The 20894-nt window shown below is 49.2% G+C and overlaps 1 long non-coding RNA gene across 1 annotated transcript in view; it reads left to right on the forward strand.

The window, feature by feature from the left end:
• Positions 1-20533, forward strand: part of LOC311600353 — a 96540-nt gene extending 76007 nt beyond the window's left edge. The window contains exon 3 of the long non-coding RNA XR_014780216.1: positions 20138-20533. This is a non-coding gene — a long non-coding RNA (uncharacterized lncRNA). The remainder of the gene's footprint in view (positions 1-20137) is intronic.
• The last annotated feature ends 361 nt before the right edge of the window (positions 20534-20894 follow it).

Here is a 20894-nt window from a genome sequence, read left to right on the forward strand (position 1 = left end):
ATTTAACTCTTGCTTTAATATGATAGTTTATCTGGGTATAAAATTCTAGCTTGCCGGTTATTTTTCCTTCATATTTTAAAGAGATTTTTAAAAGTATTTAAAAATTATTATTTTTTTAACTATTATTCTTAACCACTGATTCATTTCTTTAGCCCCAAGTTTCTAAAAACATTTTTTGAGGGTGAGTAGTCTGCTCTGATCAAATGATATTGTTTTTTGTAGATTTTCTTTCTTTCAGAAAGTCTTCGGTCTCACTTCTCTGTGTTTAAATGCAAATTTAATCTGATTTACTCTGGGGGCTAGAGAGATGGCTGTTTGGTGCTCCTGAAAATGACCTGGATTCAATTCCCACCACCCAAGACAAACAGCTCACAACCATCTATAACTTAGTTTTGGCATATTTGATGCTGTCTTCTGGACTCTGTGTGTGTGTGTATGCTCATGTGCGCGCACGCGCGCACACACACACACACACACACACACACACACACACACACACCACATACCTAATTTTTAAAAATATTTAAGTATATTTTTTTATTCTGTTTAGAAATTAGGGTAATTTATTTTTTAATATTTTATTAGGTCTACATACTTAACTCCTGTTTTCTCAAATCCTATCCTCTCATGTTCTTTTATTCTGAAACTTCTACTACTGTATTTTTCTGAAGATGTATGTTTTACTTAAATTTTTATGTCTATCTGATAACTGCTGTTTGTAGCATAGCTTCCAGCCAGGCAGCACTGTCCAGTGATTTCCATTACCTCTGCACACATACACCATGGTTGTTAGTCTGGTGCCAGACTCCGTGACCTCAACTGTCAAACTGCAGCCTATGAGCTATATACCTACCATATGAGGAGGTGGTGTGAGGAGTGCATGTATGCCCATGTGTGTGCACATGTGTATGCACGTGTGTGCACGCATGCTGCTTATGAGTGTCACTGCACATGTGTGGAGGTCATAGGACCTGTAATAGTCAGGCTCTCTTCTCCTGCCATGTGGATCCCAAGGACTTGATTCATGTTTCCGGGCTTGGCAGAACATGCCTTTGCCTGCCATCTCACCGGCCCTATTCGACTCTTAACAAGCGGTTTCACAGGGCTGGGGAGATGGCTCAGTGGTTAAGAGCACTGGCTGCTTTTGCAGAGGACTGGGATTCAAATCCCGGCACTCACATGACAGCTCACAATCATCCAGCTCCAGGGGTTTCCTCTGCCCCCTGCTGGCCTGTGTGGGCACTGCATGCATGTGGTTCACATACCTATGAACTATATACATACCATATGAGGAGGTGGTGCGAGGCGTACATGCATGCGTGTGTGCACACACGTGTGTGCGTGTGTATGTGTGTGTGCTGTTTATGAGCGTCACTGCACATGTGTAGAGGTCATAGGACTTGTAGAAATGAATAAGAGAATTGGTTAAAAAGCTACTTTTCTGCATTTAGATGTCTGCACAGCGGTGCTTTTCCTGTGAGGCAGAGGTGGCCTGTGCGTGAGCCTTAGGTCCTGGCAGAGTCCTGTGTGACCAGTCTATGATCCTCTTTTCTACATTTCCTGGCTTTATTTGTTAGAACTTGACACAAGTGACTCCATTTCAATTCTGATAACTGTCACATCAATTCCTCCTGAGGGAACAGGCATGGATTTTTGCCCGTTTTTTTCATGTTTAGCACCCAGCAGGACCCCTGCACCCTGCACTCAGCAGGTGTTCAAGAATGGTTTGTGATAAGTTGATTGCATAGCAACAGTGTTTTCCAGAAAGAGTGAACCAATTCACATTTTTTTTTGCAGTACATTTTTGTTTTCAATGACTATATTTTCTCAAAATTTTAATAGGTCATGTTTAATCTGCTCCACTCCCATTTTATTTAGGTAACATTCCAACGTTCATGTCTCAGTCCTGGCTTTAGGCTGAGGGTCCTGCACAGCTTGTTACTGCCTTGTTGTGGGACGGCTACGGGCTGCTGTGGTTGACACTGAGAGAGTGCGGTCACCTGTCGGATTTCCTGTGGTCCTTCCTGGGCAGCCTGTCCGTTGGATCTTGGCTGACAAGCCGGGTCAGTCATGGTTTCCATTGCTTTTTGAGGCATGTTTGTTGCGAAGAAGGCACAGCCACAGTCATGGCCCCCTGCCCTCCAGAGCTGGAGGCTGGGACTCCATATCCCTTCCCAGCTCAGGTAACCTGGAAGCAGAGAGTCAGGTGACCTGGAAACAGAGAGCAGGCAAGAAGTAAGGCCAAGCTGTAAACCTCAACGCTGGCCTCCTGGGATTCACTTCTCCTACAAGGTTCCATCTTTTAAGAAGTTTCCACACTCAACAGAGCAAACAGTACTGCCAAAGCCTATGGGGCATATTCCTTCCAAACTAGGACACACGTGTTACTCCTCACAGCCCCCCTTCCCTCATGTGGAATTTGTGTGTGTGTGTGTGTGTGTGTGTGTGTGTGTGTGTGTGCGCGCGCGCGCGCATGGCCTGTGGTGGTATGTTTTACGTATGGGAATAAGATATAAGGCAATAAGATAATAAGGTAAGAAGGTTCCACATGCCAGACATTATGCTGTAGAGGAGTTCATTAAATGAGCATTGGGGGAGAAGGAAAAGGGAGGAAGGGGTACCCCAGAGAGAGACAGACACAGAGGAAGAGGGAGGGGGGAGGAAGGGAGAGAGAGAGAGAGGGAGGAAGAGTAGGGGAAGTAGAGAGCGACAGGGTCTGTTCTTTGATATGGCCCTGGGCAGGTCCACACTCCCGTCACGGGTAAGCAATGACATCACAGGTAGGCAGAATGGAGCACAATCCTAACAGTATGTAAGGTGTGAGTGAGTGTGTGTCGTTGTGTGGTGTGTGTATAGTACAAGTGTGTGTGTGGTGTAAATGGTGTGTGGTTGTGTATATGATGTGTGTAGTGCGTGGTATGTGTGTAGTTTGTGTAGTGAGTGTGTGTATGATGTGTGTGGTGTGTAGTATGTGTGGTATTTCTGTGGTATATGGTGTGTATGATTGTGTGTGTGTGTGTGTGTGTGGTGTGTGTGGTGTAAGTGGTGTGTGGTTGTGTATGTGATGTGTGTAGTGTCTGGTTGTGTGTAGTTTGTGTAGTGAGTGTGAGTGTGTGTATGATGTGTGTGGTGTGTAGTATGTGTAGTATTTCTGTGGTATATGGTGTGTCTGATTGTGTATGATTGTGTGTGTGTGTGTGTGTGTGTGTGTGTGTGTGTGTGTGTGTGTAGTGTGTGTAGTGATATGTGTCCAGGTCAGATGTCTTCTTCATTCCAGCGTCCTTTTTGAGACAAGGCCTCTCACTGAGCCTGGAGCTCTCCTACTGAGCTAGCCTGGCTGTCGAGTGCATGCCAAGATCCCAGGGTCTCTGCCTCCTCCACACTGGGATTACAGCTGCACACTGCTACGCTTGGCTTTTTTGTGTGCTGGGGATCCAAACCCAAGTCCTCCTGCTTGCACTTTACAGACCTAGCCATCTTCCCAGTCCTGTGCAGAGATTTTTTTTTCTTTTTAACTTTTCCCCCTTTTCTTTTATTGAAGACAGTTTTTTTTTCATATAATATATTCTGATTATGGTTTCCTTTTCCTCTACTTCTCCCAGTTCCTCTCCTTTTCCCCTCCCATCCAGATCTGCCTCATTTCTGTTTCTTGTTAGAAAACAAACAAGCATCTAAGGGAATATGATTTGATATAATGTGCTATAACAATCAAATCAGAATAAGATCAAACAGACAGAAGAAAAAGCCAAGAAAAGGCACAAGGAATGGAGATGCAGATATACACTAGCTTGCACACTCAGGAATCCTATATAACAAAACCGGAAGCCATAAAACACATGAAAAACCTGTACGGTTAAAAAAATAATAAAAATAAAATAAAAAGGCTCTGACCCATGAGACAATAACCTCCAAAGATGCCGTTACAGCCAGTGTCTGAGCAGAGCCCTTTAAGTCTGCTGCACAGCAGCACGAGCTCTTCTCAGTTAGGATGAGCTGTGACATCACTATCTTCAGGGACCATTCGGGAGGCTCTGCCACAGACAGCGCGGAGCAGAGACAGTTCTGAGTTCAAATCCACACTCAGTTATTTTCAGTGACCTTAGAGTAAATCTCGGGCCCCTGACTTCAGTGTGGGTGTATGTAGACCCACCACGGGTGAATGTAGACATTGCACTGTAGGCTCTGTGAGGCCTAAGTCTTGAAGTGTGATGGGGTGGGGGGGGTGGGGGTATGGGGTGGTAGAGGTGGTGGTGGCCTGGCCTGGGAGACATGGAGACGTAGACCTGGGCCGTAGCTAAGGCCTGTCCTTGTGACCGCAGCACCCCCAGTATGGATCGCCCTGGTAGTCACTCTCACAGTGCCATCTTTTTAATGAAAATGAATTGCTTGGCAGTACTAAATAGAGGTTTGCTGACACGTTTAACTGTCGCTCTGGGAGCTGAAAACCACTTTTAAAAGCAAGTGAAACCTGAGAGAATCGAACAGGCTCCTTTGAACGACCTGGGGCCCCATTAGCTTGAAAGGAAGACGTGTGTTTCCAGGCCACCTCGCCTCTGCTCCCTCCCTATATGGGATCTCGGAGGGATGGCACGTATTGGAGATTACACAGTCCATTTTTTAACCCAGACTCCCGCGTGACACATCTCCTGAGTGTTTTGCTGAGCTGTCTTGGAGGCATCGAACCTGTGAGGTGAGTGCCTAAGAGAGAAAATGCGACTGCTGCCTTGGGGCCCCTGCCCTGCCCTGCCCGGCTTTCCTTTGCAGCTGAATGGACCTTTCAGTTCGTCCCCTTGTTTGTCAAATCCAGCTTTGAGAGGCAGACCCAGGAAGAAGAGCCCTGTGGGTAACTGCTCAGGGCAGCGTGAGTTAGGAGCCACACGGGCTCTTTGCACACCAGTGATATGGGTAATTGCGAGGGATTTTGGCAGCTTAGTAAAATGGGTCTTCTCAGCTCTGACAGGATTGATTAAGAGAAGCTTCTGGAAGGAATCTTCAATCGAAAGTCTTTACTAGCCTAGAATATTTTCCCAAAGTAAGCCCAAATTAATGAGGTTTATTGTATTCAAATCCAGAAGTTTAAAGCATTGTGCTTTTCTCCTTTTCTTCCTTAAGTCTCCCAGAATGAAGAGGCTTTGAGGAGGGAGGGGGGGAGAGAAGGAGGGAGGGAGGGAGAGAGAGAGAGAGAGAGAAAGAGAGAGAGAGAGAGAGAGAGAGAGAGAGAGAAAAGGAAGGAAAGAAAGAGAGAAAGAAGGAAAAGATCTATTGAGAAGTTACTGTGTCTTCCAACTAGTGTGGTACTTGCTTGCCTAGGAACACACAAGGCAGAGGTCAAGATCTCTTTAAAATCTAGGCTGGAAACTTTTATGTTTAATAATTAAGGCAAGTAAGATATAAGGTAATAAGGTACCAGATGCCAGATATTATGTTGTTGAGTTTATTAAATGAGCATGGGGGAGAAGGAAAGGGGGGAGGGGTACCCCAGAGAGAGAGAGAGAGACAGAGACAGGAAGAGTAAGAAGAGAGACAGAGACAGGGAGGGAGAAGAAGAGGAAGAGAGAGGGAATTTGTCCTTTTATAAGACCCTGGGCAGGGCCATGTCCCCCTGGCAGGTAAGCAATGACATCATAGGTAGGCAGACTAAAGAACTCTAACAGAAACTAGACCCTGAGACATTCCTTAGCTGAAGATCTACTGCATGGTCACAGGCTGACCCTGACCACCTCCACAGCCTTGCCCAGGTGCCTCAGTTTCTCCTTTGCTACCATGATGACATTAGAATGTGTGAATCCCCAATGGGAGAGGCCAAGTGTGTTGCCCAATGCCAGGTATCGGGTACAAGGTCCCACATATCCCGCTTTCCCAGCTAAGAGAGCAACCAGGTCCTCCCACCTCCTACACTGACCACAAAGTTGCGTCCTGGCTATGAAGACACATGCCTGGCCAGCGTGCTCCTTTGTTGGTGTCGGGTGCCTGTGGTCCTAATGGGGCGATACAGTATGTCATCTAGGCAGGAGGACTGTGTGTTATTTACAGAGCTATCTCCTCATTAGTTGATGACAGGAAGAGCTTCCAGAAGGAATGAGATAAATGGCCCCATGCCAGAAGGTTCTTTGCTGTCCGCCCTGGAGAATTAACCTCTGTGGGGTGTGAGATGTGAGGTGCAGGCCCCTCTGCCACCCATCATGCTCTTGGATCCTGGGCTTCCAGAGCAAAGCAGCAGCCTTCAGAGAGGCCGGAAGCCACGGGGTTAAGCGATATTACCCTAATGCAGGAAGAGATGATTTAACGAGGCGCGTTCTTCCTCAGTTGCAATCCATCTCCATGAAGAGAGCAGAGAGTTAGTGCCAGGGCTGTTCTCCCGGCCCCTTGAATTAGGAAGCAGAGAGCTACAGTGTCTGGAAAGATGAGTGACACCACAAGGGCTCTGTAAGTACCGAAATGCTTTACCTGCCATCCCCACCAAGTTGCAGGGCTGGCGCTGAGCGTCTCTAGTGGTGTTAGGACAAGCTGGTCCTCACAGCAATGAGGAAAGCAGCATTCCCACACTGGGGACTCTGGACAGAGACAATTCCTTATACTGCTGCCTTCTCTGGCTTCCGGAAGGGACAAGGTTGTTCCCCAATGCCATCCTGCCTACCTCAGTCTAGCCACTCCTGGAAGAACATGGTTTTGGCACCTTGCCGGTCCCCAGCAAGTTAGGGACACCACACCCTGTCAGGCTTTGTTCTTGCAGTGACTCCCTCTGGCCAGCTCAGGTGCTCTGTTTCCCAAGCTGGCCCTGTGGCCCTCCCTACCCCACGAGGTCCACACTGGTCCAAGAGGGCAAACAGAGCAGGGGCGATCGAGGAGGGAGTCCGGACGGAAGTGACAATGCACTCCGGGATCAGTGCAGATCAATTTTCTTCAGGGTGAAGGAGGGTTATATAGAACCTTGGGGAGAAGACAAGAAAATTCAGGGTGGGCAAAGGTCATTGGCTGAAGGGCTGAGGTTCCGAGATGCCTCATTAACATGGGGAGGCATTCCAGGAATCCCAGCTGCTTGCTGAACAGGGAGTTGGACCTCTAATTTCCCTGAGGACTACATGACATTCTTCAGGTAGAGAGTGTGGGGTCCCCCAGGCAGGGAAAAGGAAGTCTCACTGCCATTTTGCAGGAGTCTCAGGGCTCTCTGGTAATGTGAGACTTCAACTTTGGTGCAGATGCTCCTTGTCCAGGGCAGAAACAGGAACAAGAGAAGACGGCAGAGACCCAGCTTTGGACACCAGGAACACTCATCACAGGCCCCTTTGGCTCAACCCCACCACACACTGAGTTTCCAGGAAAATCTCCCACAGAACACGGCAGGTCAGTGCCCTTGGCCTTGCTCTGGAGGAGTCATTACCAGGTCCTTGGCAAAGAGGAAAAAGGTCTAGAGTCAGAGCCCAGTGGTGCAGGACATGGGGCCTACTGTGCACTATGTCTTGGGAAGGAAGTGGGTTCTTACCCAAGACCCCAGCCAACTGTGCCTAGTCTCTGAGCGAGGACGCGGCACTGTCCTCTGAGACCCACCCTGGTGATAGTACCCAGTGCCTCCTGAGCAGTCGAGCTATCATTAGACTGCAGCAACAGTCCTAAGCACTCCATTTGGCAAATTTAATCTTCCTGGGTCTATTATGAACATCCCATCACATTGAGAATCGTTCAGGACAAAACGCAAATTATAATTGGGTTACCATCATAACATCTTAAGCAATAATAAATTAGTCCTCATTTAATAACCCGCTTTAAGAGTAGAAATGGTTATGCTAATAGATGATAAAATATCTGGGTCTGTATACACACAACGTCCCAGAAATACATTAAAAATTAATTATAGTAAAATCAATATGACGAGAAGCACAAGTCCTTTATGTGGGGGCAGTAAATGTGCTTAACGTGTTACTGGAAAGAAGAAAAGGAGGCGCCGTGTGATTAAAGACATGGGCACCGGCGATGGCAAACTTTTAATAAACATTTTCCCCTCGGGCAGTTCAGGTGACACGTCTCAGAACCTCATCGCTCGTGGATGGAGCCTCGGCAGATGATTGCTGTCACTTTTCTCATCCTCCTGGAGGCCTTGAACTTGGCTGACAGATGCTCATCGTACCCCTGTCTGCTTGCGTCTCCAGTTAGGAGGGGCTGGTTTTTGTGCCAAGAAACAGTTCCCCCGTGCTGGTGCTATTGTTTGGGGGAGCAGCCCCTCCCCGTTCTGCAATAAACGCACTGAGTTCTTAGAGTAGGGAAACTGAGGCCGTTCACTGAATAACTTTGCAAAGCTGAGTATTAGGCAGGAGTGCGGCATGCACACTGAGCTGAGAGAACAGTTTTGATAAACCCGACCCGAGGTCCCCTTTTCTCACCGGTTGAGTAACCAGGCAGGAACAAGCTTACCAGCCATTTAGATTCTGCCTTTCCATTGGCCACTAGTGTCTGACTTTCTCAAGACAAAAGCCCTTGCGTGCATAGTTTCCCCTCTGTGTTTTCCGCCCTGTTTGTTTGACAGCTTAGAGGCACAGCCTTGTCAAATCTGCCTGCCATTAAGCAGGCTTGGCTGTTGTAGCAAATTTTCTATTCTAAACTGAAAGTTTGTGTGTCGGGTGCGTTGTCTAGCAGAGTTCGGGTGGCACTAGATAACTGCCTTAGTTTTTTTTTTTCTTTCAACTCTTTATTGGTTCTTTGTGAATTTCACATCATGTACCGAAATCCCACTAATCTCCCCCTCCCCTGGTCCCCACCCCTCCCAACATTGCAACCTCCCCCACAATGGAGAAAAAAAATGGTTGTGGAAGTTGTTGTGTGTCATGGTGTGCCTCACAGTACCCCCTTTTGTCCACACTGCTTGCAAACGTTCACTGTAAAGACTTGTTGGTCTGGCACGAGGCCTCTGGCTTCCTCTTGTCTGTTGGTGCTGGAACCTCCTCGCCGGGGACTCCACTCTGTGTCGTGGAGATTCTGTAGTTTTGGACTTTATTCACTCCGGTGGCTTGTCGATGGAATAGATGTTGAGGTGGGCCAATTCAAAGGCCCGGATTAGGTCTGGGAGGTATCTGAACTGGTCAGCCCTTTGGTTCTCCCGCTCTCCTACTCTCAGGGCTGCAGGCTCATTGGTAAACCTCGCAACCAGGTAAGGTGCAGGGCCCATTTTCCCAAGTGTTGCAGCAGGCACATGGGGGCTGGGGTGGGGGCAGGAACAGCTCTCCTGCTCTCATAACCCCATGACCAGCTCTCCCACCTGGGGGAAGGCATCTTTCCCTCGCTCATGCTGCTGCACGGCAGACAAGTTGTGGCAGCAACTCTCCCACGCTCACATCCTCAGGACCAGCTCACCTGCACCTCCTGCCATGAAGGTCAGCTCTACTACAGCTAAGACGCAAAAAGAAGAAAATCTTGGTCATTTTTTTTCTTTCTTGCTGTGACACACATCAGGTTAAAGGAAAGAAGTTTCGGAGGTCCCCAGCCACCGTCAGCTGGATCCATTCCCTTTAGGTCTTGACGAGGCAGAACTTCATGACCAGGAGTGGGTGTGATGGACTGCCAACAGAAGAACTGACAAAGCAGCAGGCAGGACAAGAGACACCTGCAAAGGGACACCCCAGGAACTCACACCCTCTACCTCTCACAGTTGCCGCTCCCTCTTGAAGTCCCTGGCGCTCTGAGTCCACCAATAGATCAAGTCCCTGATTGGCTCAGAAGACTCATGATCCAATGCTCTGTGAGATGACAACCAAGCCCCCAGGCGCAGTTCAGATCCCCACTTGTCAACCCCTTGCGGCCCGGAAGGCTTCTCACTAAGGCTCTGCCTCTGAGGGGTTGCACATGCTCCTGGTAGTGTCGAGCTGAGGATGGCATCTTTACCGCATGGACCTGTGAGGACATCCCAGACACCCTGTGCAGCTGTGGAGGAAGCTGCATCGAGTTAGAGAGTGCTGCGTGAGATACTCTGCTGTGAAGGTATCCTTTCTGCCTCCAGGCAGGGGAGGGAGGATGCTGCGGTGGGCAGGTGCTAGCTGAGGCCTGCCACATATGAGAAATGGCCCTTGCGTGCCCAGGCACGCTCACGTTCATGCACACGGGCCAAGGCTGGAGGATGCCCCCCGAGGCACCGGTCCAGTTAGAGCCAGAGTGGAGACAGCTGCTGAGGGCCGCTGTGAGGAACACCCCTACAGTGGAGCTCGGGAGTCACAGACAGGACAGGTGGTAGCAAGTTTTAATTTGTCAGGAGTCCTTTCATTTTTCCAGGCTCTTTGGGCCACCACTCAAATTCTCCTCTGATTCATGACAAGGCACCATCTGGGCCAACAGGAAATGCACGTCTCTGAGTAAGGGAGCTTTTAGGAATAAATCCAAACGAAACTTTTCAAAGTCACACTTAATCACAGGTTCCTTGGATCCAGCCCTGGCCCGGGAGCCTGGTTTACAGTGCTTTAGTATATCTTGGAATTTGCCGGCCGTCCCTCTGTATTTATATAGCTCGTAAGTCTCCCTTGACTGGTGGGGTGTCTCCATAAATACCGGGCACAGCCGTGCGGGCATGTGAGCTGGCTGGCAGCGGGGCCTTTCATATTTCATGGGCGGCTGGCTGAACTGAAGGAGACGGATTGAGGCTGAGACACATGTGCAGGGCTGAGTGGTGCCGAGGCTCCGAGTTGCTGTGTCAACGCTCGCTCACTCTTTTCCTTCTTAGTTGCAATGCTACATGCTCTTCCTCACTGCCCAATGGCTGGGTGGCAGCTCTGCCTCAGATAGTGGTAGTCGGAGGACATCTGCTCCCCCTTGCCCGAACTTGTAGCAGTGGGGTGAAGAGAATTGGGTTTAGAAAAGGTTGTGGGTTCTAAGACACCCACAGTGTAGGAGACACTGGGATTCCAGCCTCAGGCCTTGGGACCCCCAAGGGCAGCTTCTAAACTTGCAAGCCTTAAATCTGGTGTCTAAAGTAAAACAGTAGCCCCCCCTCCCCCCCGGCTGCCCAGAATGGAGCCATAGCTGAGACCAGCAGCTTCCTGGCACTTCCTGGGGGTCAGCCCTGAGGTAGGAGGCTGAGTTCTGACTTGGCATGTCACGCGTGTGAAATCCTGATGAGTCTCGGAGACATGCCGACACCTCTCTGCCTTGTCGGCCGGCAATGGCCACCTTAACCACCTGTTCCAGAACAGGTGGCTCTGGAGAGAGGCTGCCCCACTCAATTTTTTTTTCTGGCTGATTTAAGAGACTGAGGATACAGGAGTCAACTGGGGGACAGACACCATAGGGTGCATCTGCCAGGTGAGGGTGGGGACGTTCTGTGGTTGTGGGTGACTGGCGACCCCATGAATAATGAAGGGCTTGGATGCAAAAGTGCGAGGCTGGCAGGAATGTCATCGCAGATAGATTGAGACAGAAGGATGAGGCTGAGGGACACGGCATGGATAAACTCTTCATAAAAGATGTTACTTAAGAGAGGAGAAATTAAGCCTCCGAGCATCCATCCTCCCGGCTCGCCGAGTCAGCCTTTTATAGTAAATTCCAGTTAAATCCACTCGGCCTAGAGCAGGCTCAGTAATGAGGCTTGATGCCTTCTCTCTGTACAGGGAGAGGGATGTGAGGGGCCAGCCAGGTCCCTGCGTCGTACACAAGCACGCTGTGCCCTGGCTGGGGAGCCGCCGAGCCTGCCTTCAGGTGCCAGTAGTCAGAAAACCCTGACGTCACGTATCGCAGCACGTCCGAAGGCAACCCAATTTTACAGACTGTTCAATTAATCAGGACAACCCTGGCCCTGTTATTTTTAGGGAAGGATGTGCTTATTCTGGAGGAAGCTTCTGCCAGAGTCTTTTAAGAGCTATTTCGGTGGAACAACATTAAGCAAAATATTTTCTACTTTAGAGAAATGTATGTGTGGGGATGAATGTGCCAAAGAGCCTAGCCTGGCGTCTTTCTTCATGTTGTGTTTTAATACTTATACTAATACATGTAGATCTGAATACACGTGTATGTATGTGTGTGTGTGTGTGTGTGTGTGTGTGTGTGTGTGTGTTGCACTTGGTGGATAGATGAATACATGGTTGCATGTCAGAGAGATGTATGAATGGGTGGATAGATAGATGGATATATATATATCATCTATGTATCTATCTGACTGTCTGTCTGTCTGTCTATCTATCTATCTATCTATCATCTACGTATCTATCTGACTGTCTGTCTGTCTGCCTGTCTGTCTATCTATCTATCATCTACATATCTATCTGACTGTCTATCTGTCTGCCTGCCTGTCTGTCTATGTGTCTGTCTATCTATCTATCTATCTATCTATCTATCTATCTATCTATCTATCAATCTATCATCTACGTATCTATCTGACTGACTGTCTGTCTGTCTATCTATCTATCTGTCATCTACGTATCTATCTGACTGTCTGTCTGTCTGCCTGTCTGTCTATCTATCTATCTATCATCTACATATCTATTTGACTGTCTATCTGTCTGCCTGCCTGTCTGTCTATCTATCTATGTATCTATCTATCAATCTATCATCTACGTATCTATCTGTCTGTCTGTCTGCCTGCCTGTCTGTCTATGTGTTTGTCTGTCTATCTATCTATCTATCTATCTATCATCTACGTATCTATCTGACTGTCTGTCTGTCTGCCTGTCTGTCTATCTGTCTATCTATCTATCTATCTATCTATCTATCTATCTACCTACCTACCTATCTATCATCTACGCATCTATCTGACTGTCTGTCTGTCTGTCTGCCTGTCTGTCTATGTGTCTGCCTATCTATCTATCTATCTATCTATCTATCATCTACATATCTATCTGACTGTCTGTCTGTCTGTCTGCCTGTCTGTCTATGTGTCTATCTATCTATCTATCATCTACATATCTATCTGACTGTCTGTCTGTCTGTCTGCCTGTCTGTCTATGTGTCTATCTATCTATCTATCTATCATCTACGTATCTATCTGACTGTCTGTCTATCTGTCTATCTATCTATCTATCTATCTATCATCTACGTATCTATCTGACTGTCTGTCTGCCTGCCTGCCTGTCTGCCTGCCTGTCTGTCTGTCTGTCTATCTATCTATCTATCTATCTATCTATCATCTACGTATCTATCTGACTGTCTGTCTGCCTGTCTATCTATCTATCTATCTATCTATCTATCTATCATCTACGTATTTATCTGACTGTCTATCTATCTATCTATCTATCTATTTATCATCTACGTATCTATCTGACTGTCTGCCTGTCTATCTATCTATCTATCTATCTATCTATCTATCATCTACGTATTTATCTGACTGTCTATCTATCTATCTATCTATCTATCTATCTATTTATCATCTACGTATCTATCTGACTGTCTGTCTGTCTGCCTGTCTGTCTATCTATCTGTCTGTCTGTCTGTCTATCAATGCATATTTATGTATATGGATGAATGCAAAGAGAAGAGAAGCAGAACAGCAGTAGAAAGAGCAAGAAGAGGAGAAAACTTATTCTGAGCAAAATGGAATCCCCCCTCCCTGGAGGCTGTGGCAGCTCTAGCCCACCCACCCCACCCCAGCAAGTGGCTCAGCTGTGTGTGCTCATAGTTGTTCATGGCTGCACAGCTTAACTCCTTCCCTGTGAGTTTTTGTGACTTGGTGTTTGGTTAACTCTGTCCCGGCTGTGCTCACAGCACCTGAAGGATGCTGGGCTCCACCAAATAGCAGCTGTGGCCACCTCAGCCCGTCTCCTCCACCCCATGTTACCTCAGTTCCCATCTCCTTCACCCCATGTTACCTCAGTTCCCATCTCCTTCACCCCATGTTACCTCAGCCCCTGTCTCCTCCACCCCATGTTACCTCAGCCCCTGTCTCCTTCACCCCATGTTACCTCAGCCCCTGTCTCCTTCACCCCATGTTACCTCAGCCCCCCGTCTGCTTCACCCCATGTTACCTCAGCCCCTGTCTCCTCCACCCCATGTTACCTCATCCCCGTCTCCTCTACCCCATGTTACCTCAGCCCCTGTCTCCTTCACCCCATGTTACCTCATCCCCGTCTCCTCTACCCCATGTTACCTCAGCCCCTGTCTCCTTCACCCCATGTTACCTCAGCCCCTGTCTCCTTCACCCCATGTTACCTCAGCCCCCATCTCCTTCACCCCATGTTACCTCAGCCCCCATCTCCTTCACCCCATGTTACCTCAGCCCCATCTCTTTCACCTCATGTTACCTCAGCCCCTGTCTCTTCCACCTCATGTTACTGCATAAATGCTTCACACTTGTGCTTCCCCCTTTGAAGGGCCAAGTTACCAACAGCCAACCATACATACTCCGAAAAATATGAAACGAAAATTCCAGAACTAGATGGTTTCTAAGTTCTGAGCATTTGGAGTGAGCATGATGGAATGTCACATTGTGCTGCCTCATCCTCTGTCCTGCTGGGATGTGAGTCATCATCCATCCAGGGACCCACACCCCACACTACCTGTCCAGCATCCTGTCCTTATAGCTTCTGATTAGGATGGCCTCGGACACATCCTCAGAAGGTCAACAGAGCCCGGCGATCATGCCTGAGTCAGACAGAGAAGCAGAGAGAGACACAGAGAGACAAAGAGACAGAAACAGAGAAAAGGAGGAAAAAGATACATAGAGACAGAGACAGAGAGAAGGGAGAGACAAAAAGGCACAAAGAGACACAGAGACAGACACGAAAGACAGAGAGACAAAGGAACACACAGAGATCCCTGTAGGCTCCTGATTGACAACTTGACCCTCAGTCAGTGTTGCTGTTTGGAGAGGCCACGGAACCTTCAGAAGGCGGGACCTGGCATGCAGAGTAGGCCACTCTGGGTAAGCCTTTGAAGTTTAGTGTGGCTCTGGGTTCTGAGCACTGCGATGGTCTGCATCACTTGGTCCTGCTGCCAACTCATTCACAACCTCCTCAGTGACACGAACTGAGACTGTGAAACCATGGGCTAAGGGAGCCCTTCTCCCCTGACGTTGCTTCCCTAAGGTTACAGCGTTACAGAAGCACTAACAGGTGGGGCCATGGGACCTGCTGGAACTCTAGTCCGCAGAAGACGACAGGGAGGGGTTATCTCCGAATCTGTCCACTGAGAGAAGCTTTGCGGGAAGTCCCTGCAGAGTCACAACAGGTCCCATGTACCAGATCTCTTGCCAGCTTGGCAGAAAGCTTGCATCCTAGTGGAATGTGTGCCCCCTGGTGCACGCTTGCCATGGGCACTGTGAGAAGATGGCCCACTTGTCTGTGACCCGGCTGCTGGCCGCTTGACCTCACCCTTCATTGCTCCCTCTGTGCCAGCCACGTAGCGTGGTCCCACACTGTCATTTTGCTAATGTCATGCCAACTTTGGAGAGATGACCTTGTCACTTACATTTAGTAGATGAAGAAAGGTCTTGGATCATCTTGCTTCCCTGGGACACAGATGAGACCTGGTTTTGTTCTCTATGAGCCACAAGGCATGGTTGTTTTCTTGTGGGAGGGGGTGCTGTGTGAAGTGCCAGACCTGGAGGGAATTTATCTCCAAAGTGGCCCCAAATGGGGCAGGATATACTACATTGTCTGTCACTGGGGTCCAAGCCCAGTGCTCAGACACAACATTGTAATGGCACCCAATGCAAATAATTTATTGTCAAATAAATAAAAATACCACTGCTGACTTGTGACAGTAATGCTCAGGTCACGTGACCACATGAGGGTGGGGAAGTTTCACACAGGTTCATTTGTTTAGTTTGGGGCGATTTCTGAATCTTGCTCTAATTTAATTTATCCAGATTTGACTCGATTGGAAGGTATTGATCTGGGGTGCCTAAAATTGCTGCCATTTGTCAATAGTGGCTAACTTGTAAGATCTCACTGTTAATAAATCACATCTCAGGCTGCTCAATATGTAGTTATTACAGTCAGGACATAGATGCTGCCCCCGGCTGCCCATGACAGATTAATACCAGTCAATGTTGCAAGAAAGATTTCAAAGTTTGTCTGTCTCTAAGGCCAGTGCCCAGGACGGGCTGCATGTAAGAGGCCTGGGGCGGCAGTGGGGGTGGGGCGGCAGTGGGGGTGGGGCGGCGGGGCGGCGGGGTGGCTGGGGCAGACACACTAATACTAGTGATAGTGGATGAACTATGGCCACGGACCTTCCAACATGGCTCTTCGTGTCTTTCTGTTTCTCTGCTTTGGGAGTGGGTGACCCAGGCCCTTCTGTCTTCTCCAGGATAGGAGCTGCCTGAGCAACAGTTGGTGCCATGAGCACAGACTTCAGCCTGTTAAAGAGTCTCATAAAACGTACTGATGTGGGACAGAGGTCCCTCGAGCAGCATCTCTCGGGAGTGGCCTGGCCCAGGATGTTTCTGCTTTCGTCACTCTTACATGGATAGAGTCTGTGCTGGGGGACTGCCTTGGAGCAGGGCCCCCCCTGAGAATGCTGGAGATGGAGAGGGCACCCCGTTCCCGGCCTGGTCTCTGTGGTTGGAGACATTCTGCAGACAGCTCGTTTAGTGGGGGCAGTAGAGGCCAAAATCCCTGGCAGTGCTGGCAGCAGGAGAGCTGATAGCAGGGCCAGGTGCTCAGTAGGGGCGGTTGGGGGACATGTCTGTATCTCCACCCTAGAACTGCCATCAAGGGCTTCCTGGAGTGCCATGGCTGCGTTTGGGAATCTGCAATGCTTGGGAGGTCAACCTTCCTGTTCTCCTGCACTTGGCAGCCTTGAGGGAGAGCTGTCTGCCCAGAGAGCCGTGGGCCAGCTGAACGCGGTGTTGGTCATGTGTGGGAGCCGGTAGGAGCCGCTTGCCATGCGTAGAACCCAGGCACTTGTGGCGTGTGAGTGTTGTTCTTTTATTCATGAGTCCGCTTTTGAGAGCTTGTAAATGACATTACCAGTTTTGCATTAAGCAGGCCCGGTGAGGCTGCGGGAGGCTGTGCACTCCGGACACCGGTCTGGGGCCAGATGAGCCTGTGGGCCAATTGCTTTATTAGGCATGTTAAGAAGGTGCCAGTCTCCTCGCCATTTCTTCCAACAGCTATTAAAGGGCTGTGAGCTGAGTGGGAACCGAAGGGCCTGCCACCCTGTCTGTCTCTGTGTCCTTGGTGGCTGACAGGAGGGCAAAAAGTGTCGCTTCTCCCATCCCCTGCTTCTCGCTGACTTCTCAGACATCAGAAGGCCCAGAGCAGGTACAGCGGCGTGTCTCTCCTCTGCTGAACACCAGCCTTCTTCAGTGTGCTGGGCTAGCTTCCCTGACAGGATGGACCTGCCCTGGGATGAGTTCTGATCCTGGGAGGATCCTTGTTTTTTCTCTCTCTTTCCACCATTTCCTCTAACCCTGTCAAGTGGCGGCCTCACAAAGGGAACGTCCATCCAACCAACCAACCAACCAACCAACCAAGACAAACAACACAAACAAACATCAAGAGAAACCAGGCTTTCAGGAGGAGAGCAGGTGGCGAACTAGAAGCAGAAATCAGTTCTTTGCCACCTTGTGGGGCCCAGTCAGGGACAATCCCTTTGTGCCTGATGCAGGAGGAGAAAAGCCTGACAGGTGATAGGGAGTACCACATGTTTGTTGACTAAGTGCGTGACTTCCCGGATACTCCGTCCAGGCTCCCAGAATCAGCATTGGTCGAAAAGACATATAAAACACAATTTTAACCTGGAGCCGTTTAAAAGCCCAAATGATATTTATGGTGCTGGAGAATTCATGCCTTCTGCCATGTTCTCTGTTGCTTATGTCCACACAAGTGTTCTGTGGTCCAGCCAGTTTGGGAAAGGATAGATAGATACAATTTAAGTGCTTTGCTTCTCAGCATTTATCTGGTCCTCAGACCTGGGGAACCCTCTTTCTGCCATCAGTGTCTCCCACTCTTATGTGCCTAAATGATTCTCCTTTCTTTCAAAGTCAGAAGCAGCAGCCGTGGTTTCCCAGAGCGTCTCTTTTTAGGTGGTGTGTGTACGTACACATGAACATCCGGTGAGTGGAGGGATGGATAGATGGATGAACAAATGGATGGATGATCTGTGGTCGGTGAATGGATAAATAGCAAATGGACAGACGGACAGATGGATGGGCAGAAGGTTAATGGCTCTGTGGATAAAATAGTGAATGGATGGATGAATGGATGGATGGAAGGATGGTTAGGTGTTTAGGTGGAGAGATAGATGGATAGATAGGTGGATGGATGGATGATAGATAGCTCTGTGTATGAGTGATGGGTAAAAGGATAGACAGTGAGTGGGCGATGAACAGATAGTAAGTGGGTGGGAGAAAGAGTGATAGATGCATGAGCAGATTAACAGAGTCCTGGATGGTGGATGGAGGTTCATGGATGGTGCAGACTGAAGGGCAATTGGTAGATGGAAATATGATGACGTGTGCATGTGTGTTTGGATACATGATGGATGGATTGCTGGATGGGGAGTAGTAGGATAGCAAGTAGATGGGGATTTAGTGAGTAGCTTTTTGGATGAGTAATGTGTGAGTGAGTAGAGACGGATGAAAAGATAGTAGATGCACAGTCGATGAATAATGGATGGTGAGCGGGTGGAAGGGTGGTGGATGGTGAGCGGGTGGAAGGGTGGTGGATGGTGAGCGGGTGGAAGGGTGGTGGGTGGGTGGTGAGCAGGTGGAAGGGTGGTGGCTTGGATGGGTAGGTAGATACATGGTGCATGGGTGGGTGGATGCAGGGATGGATAGACATGTAGATAGATGGATGGATGCATGTGTGGATGGGTGGATGGGTCAATGGATGGGTGGATGAGTGGATGTATGTATGTATGTATGTATGTATGTATGTATGTATGTATGTGTGGCTGGGTGACTTCTTAGCAGCTAACATGATGATCCCCAGTGCAAGTCATAAGAGCCGCTTCTTTGGGTGTCCTGGTCCTCATTGGCTGGTGGCATAGGTGGCCATCTTCCACTCACCTGAATCCTGCCATTGGACTTGGCCAATAACTGAGCTCACTTCCCCCCTAGAAATCTGTCGCTGGCAGCAGCCAGTTCCGTGCAGTCATTTCCAAACACGCCCGATACAATGGCAACTGCAGCCCTCGCGGCTTCGGCGAGATACTGACCCTGGTGTTTCATTCGCTGCTAACCTTCAATTTCTGCTCCTGACCTTTCTCTGTGAAATATTTCAATATAAATAATGCAGCTTTGCAAACACGTTGCCCTGATTACTTCCTAGGGCCCCAATTCTCTGTGTGTGAAACTCTCTGAAGTAAGTAGTAATTTGTTCTCCTTTCTGGTAATTGCTGTTTTAGAAATAGCTTCTTCAGACTTCTGCCACAAATTGGCATCACCCAGGCTCCCTGTGTGCTTGCCAGCAGCACTAGCTCTGTGATCTGTTCCCGGGGCTGGTGCAATGCTTCCCAGGCACGGGGCCCTGGCCCAGGACAGGGGCGTACAGGCAGTGTTAGCAGGGTTTCTTTCACGTAGCCTGAAGGTAACCCCAGGTCAATGACCAGGAGAGAGGCTAATATGTCCTGTGCTGTCTGCATCAGTGTCAACAGCTGCTGTACCAACCCTGTCCGGATGCTGTGCTGTGGGACAGCTGTGAGCTCGCAGCTGGGGCCTATCCTGGGAGAAGCTCTTGCAAGCAAACACTTCTCTTTAGCTCCTTCCTTAAAGTACAAAGCAAAACCTCCTGCTTCCCTCACAGGCTGGCCCCACAGCCTCAACCTCAGTCGCCAGGTCATTCCCCGGGCAGCAGCCTCCCTGCTGGTGTGGGTATGTGTGGATTTGGTAGCGGCTGTAGTCCCAGTGCCTGTAGCCCCTTGTTTGTAACTGCCTCTTGCAGAGCACGTTAGTGGCTGGGAGAAGCACACTGGTCCAGGTTGACAAGTAGTTTGCCCAGTGGCTGTGCTGTGTGGCAGTGGGTCCCGCTGGCCCTCAAGTCCATGCTGACTCTGTGCTGGGTGTGGCTTGGCCCCTATGAAGAATCTTCCTGCTATGGTTTGAGCGTGAAATGTTCCCATAGGCGGATGTGTTTGAGCCATTGGTGCATTGCGGCTGCTGCTGTTTGGGAGGGTCCTGAAACCTTTAGCCAATGAACTTTGACCGCAAGAAGTGGGTCATGGCGGGTGGAATTTGGCGTCTCACCGTCTAGTCTCACGAGTGAATTGCTTTTCTGTTGTTGTGTTAAAGGACCCACCAGGACCAAAAAACCAGCTTGTGGAAGGAAGAGCGCACTGTGGATGCCTCTGATGATGGGCTTCTAGCTGTAGCTCCCAAACCTCCCAACGACTGCCAACTGCGGAACAAGCCCACAAAGGCCCATGCCTATGGGGGGTTCTCACTCAAAACACCTCACTCCCCCGTTCACTCTCAGCTTGCTGAGGAAAGTTGCGATGTGGCTTTTTTTGCTCCAGCTGAGGGTGAGGGCCTGTACCCCCAACCCCCAAGTGGGGTGGGAATGCCATGGTCACAAAGAGCAGAGCACCCTGTTCCCTTGCATCTTGGCTGAGTAGGAAGAGGCAAAGAAGCTGAACCCATCTAACAGGTGCACTCAGGATGGGCAGAATCCTGCTGGCCGAACTTCCTTCCCTCCAGGGCCAGGCTCCCCCACCTCACCCTGGCCATTGGGAATAAAAGTGCTTATACTCAGTGGCTGTTTTGAGCCATTTGGTGATTAATTTCCGTGGAAGGTTAAGATGCAACAGGAGGGAAAAGTCGATGACTAATCTATTAAGCTCCTGGGGTAACTTAATTTACATGTTTTTAATGATTTCTTCCTACCTGAGACTAAGTGGCTCCGAATCCCAGACAGTAGTGGCCTCTTGCAAACAAGAGCCTGCCTCCCAGGGTGGGTGCAAAGCTTCCTGTCCAGCAATGGAGGAACATCTACTCTTTGTGGCCTGAGCTCCCTACTGCAGGGAGAGCTCCCTAGGCTGTCATTCATACA

The sequence above is a fragment of the Acomys minous genome, assembly GCF_964271855.1.
Source record: "Acomys minous genome assembly, chromosome: 6".
NCBI classification, from domain to species: Eukaryota; Metazoa; Chordata; class Mammalia; order Rodentia; family Muridae; genus Acomys; species Acomys minous.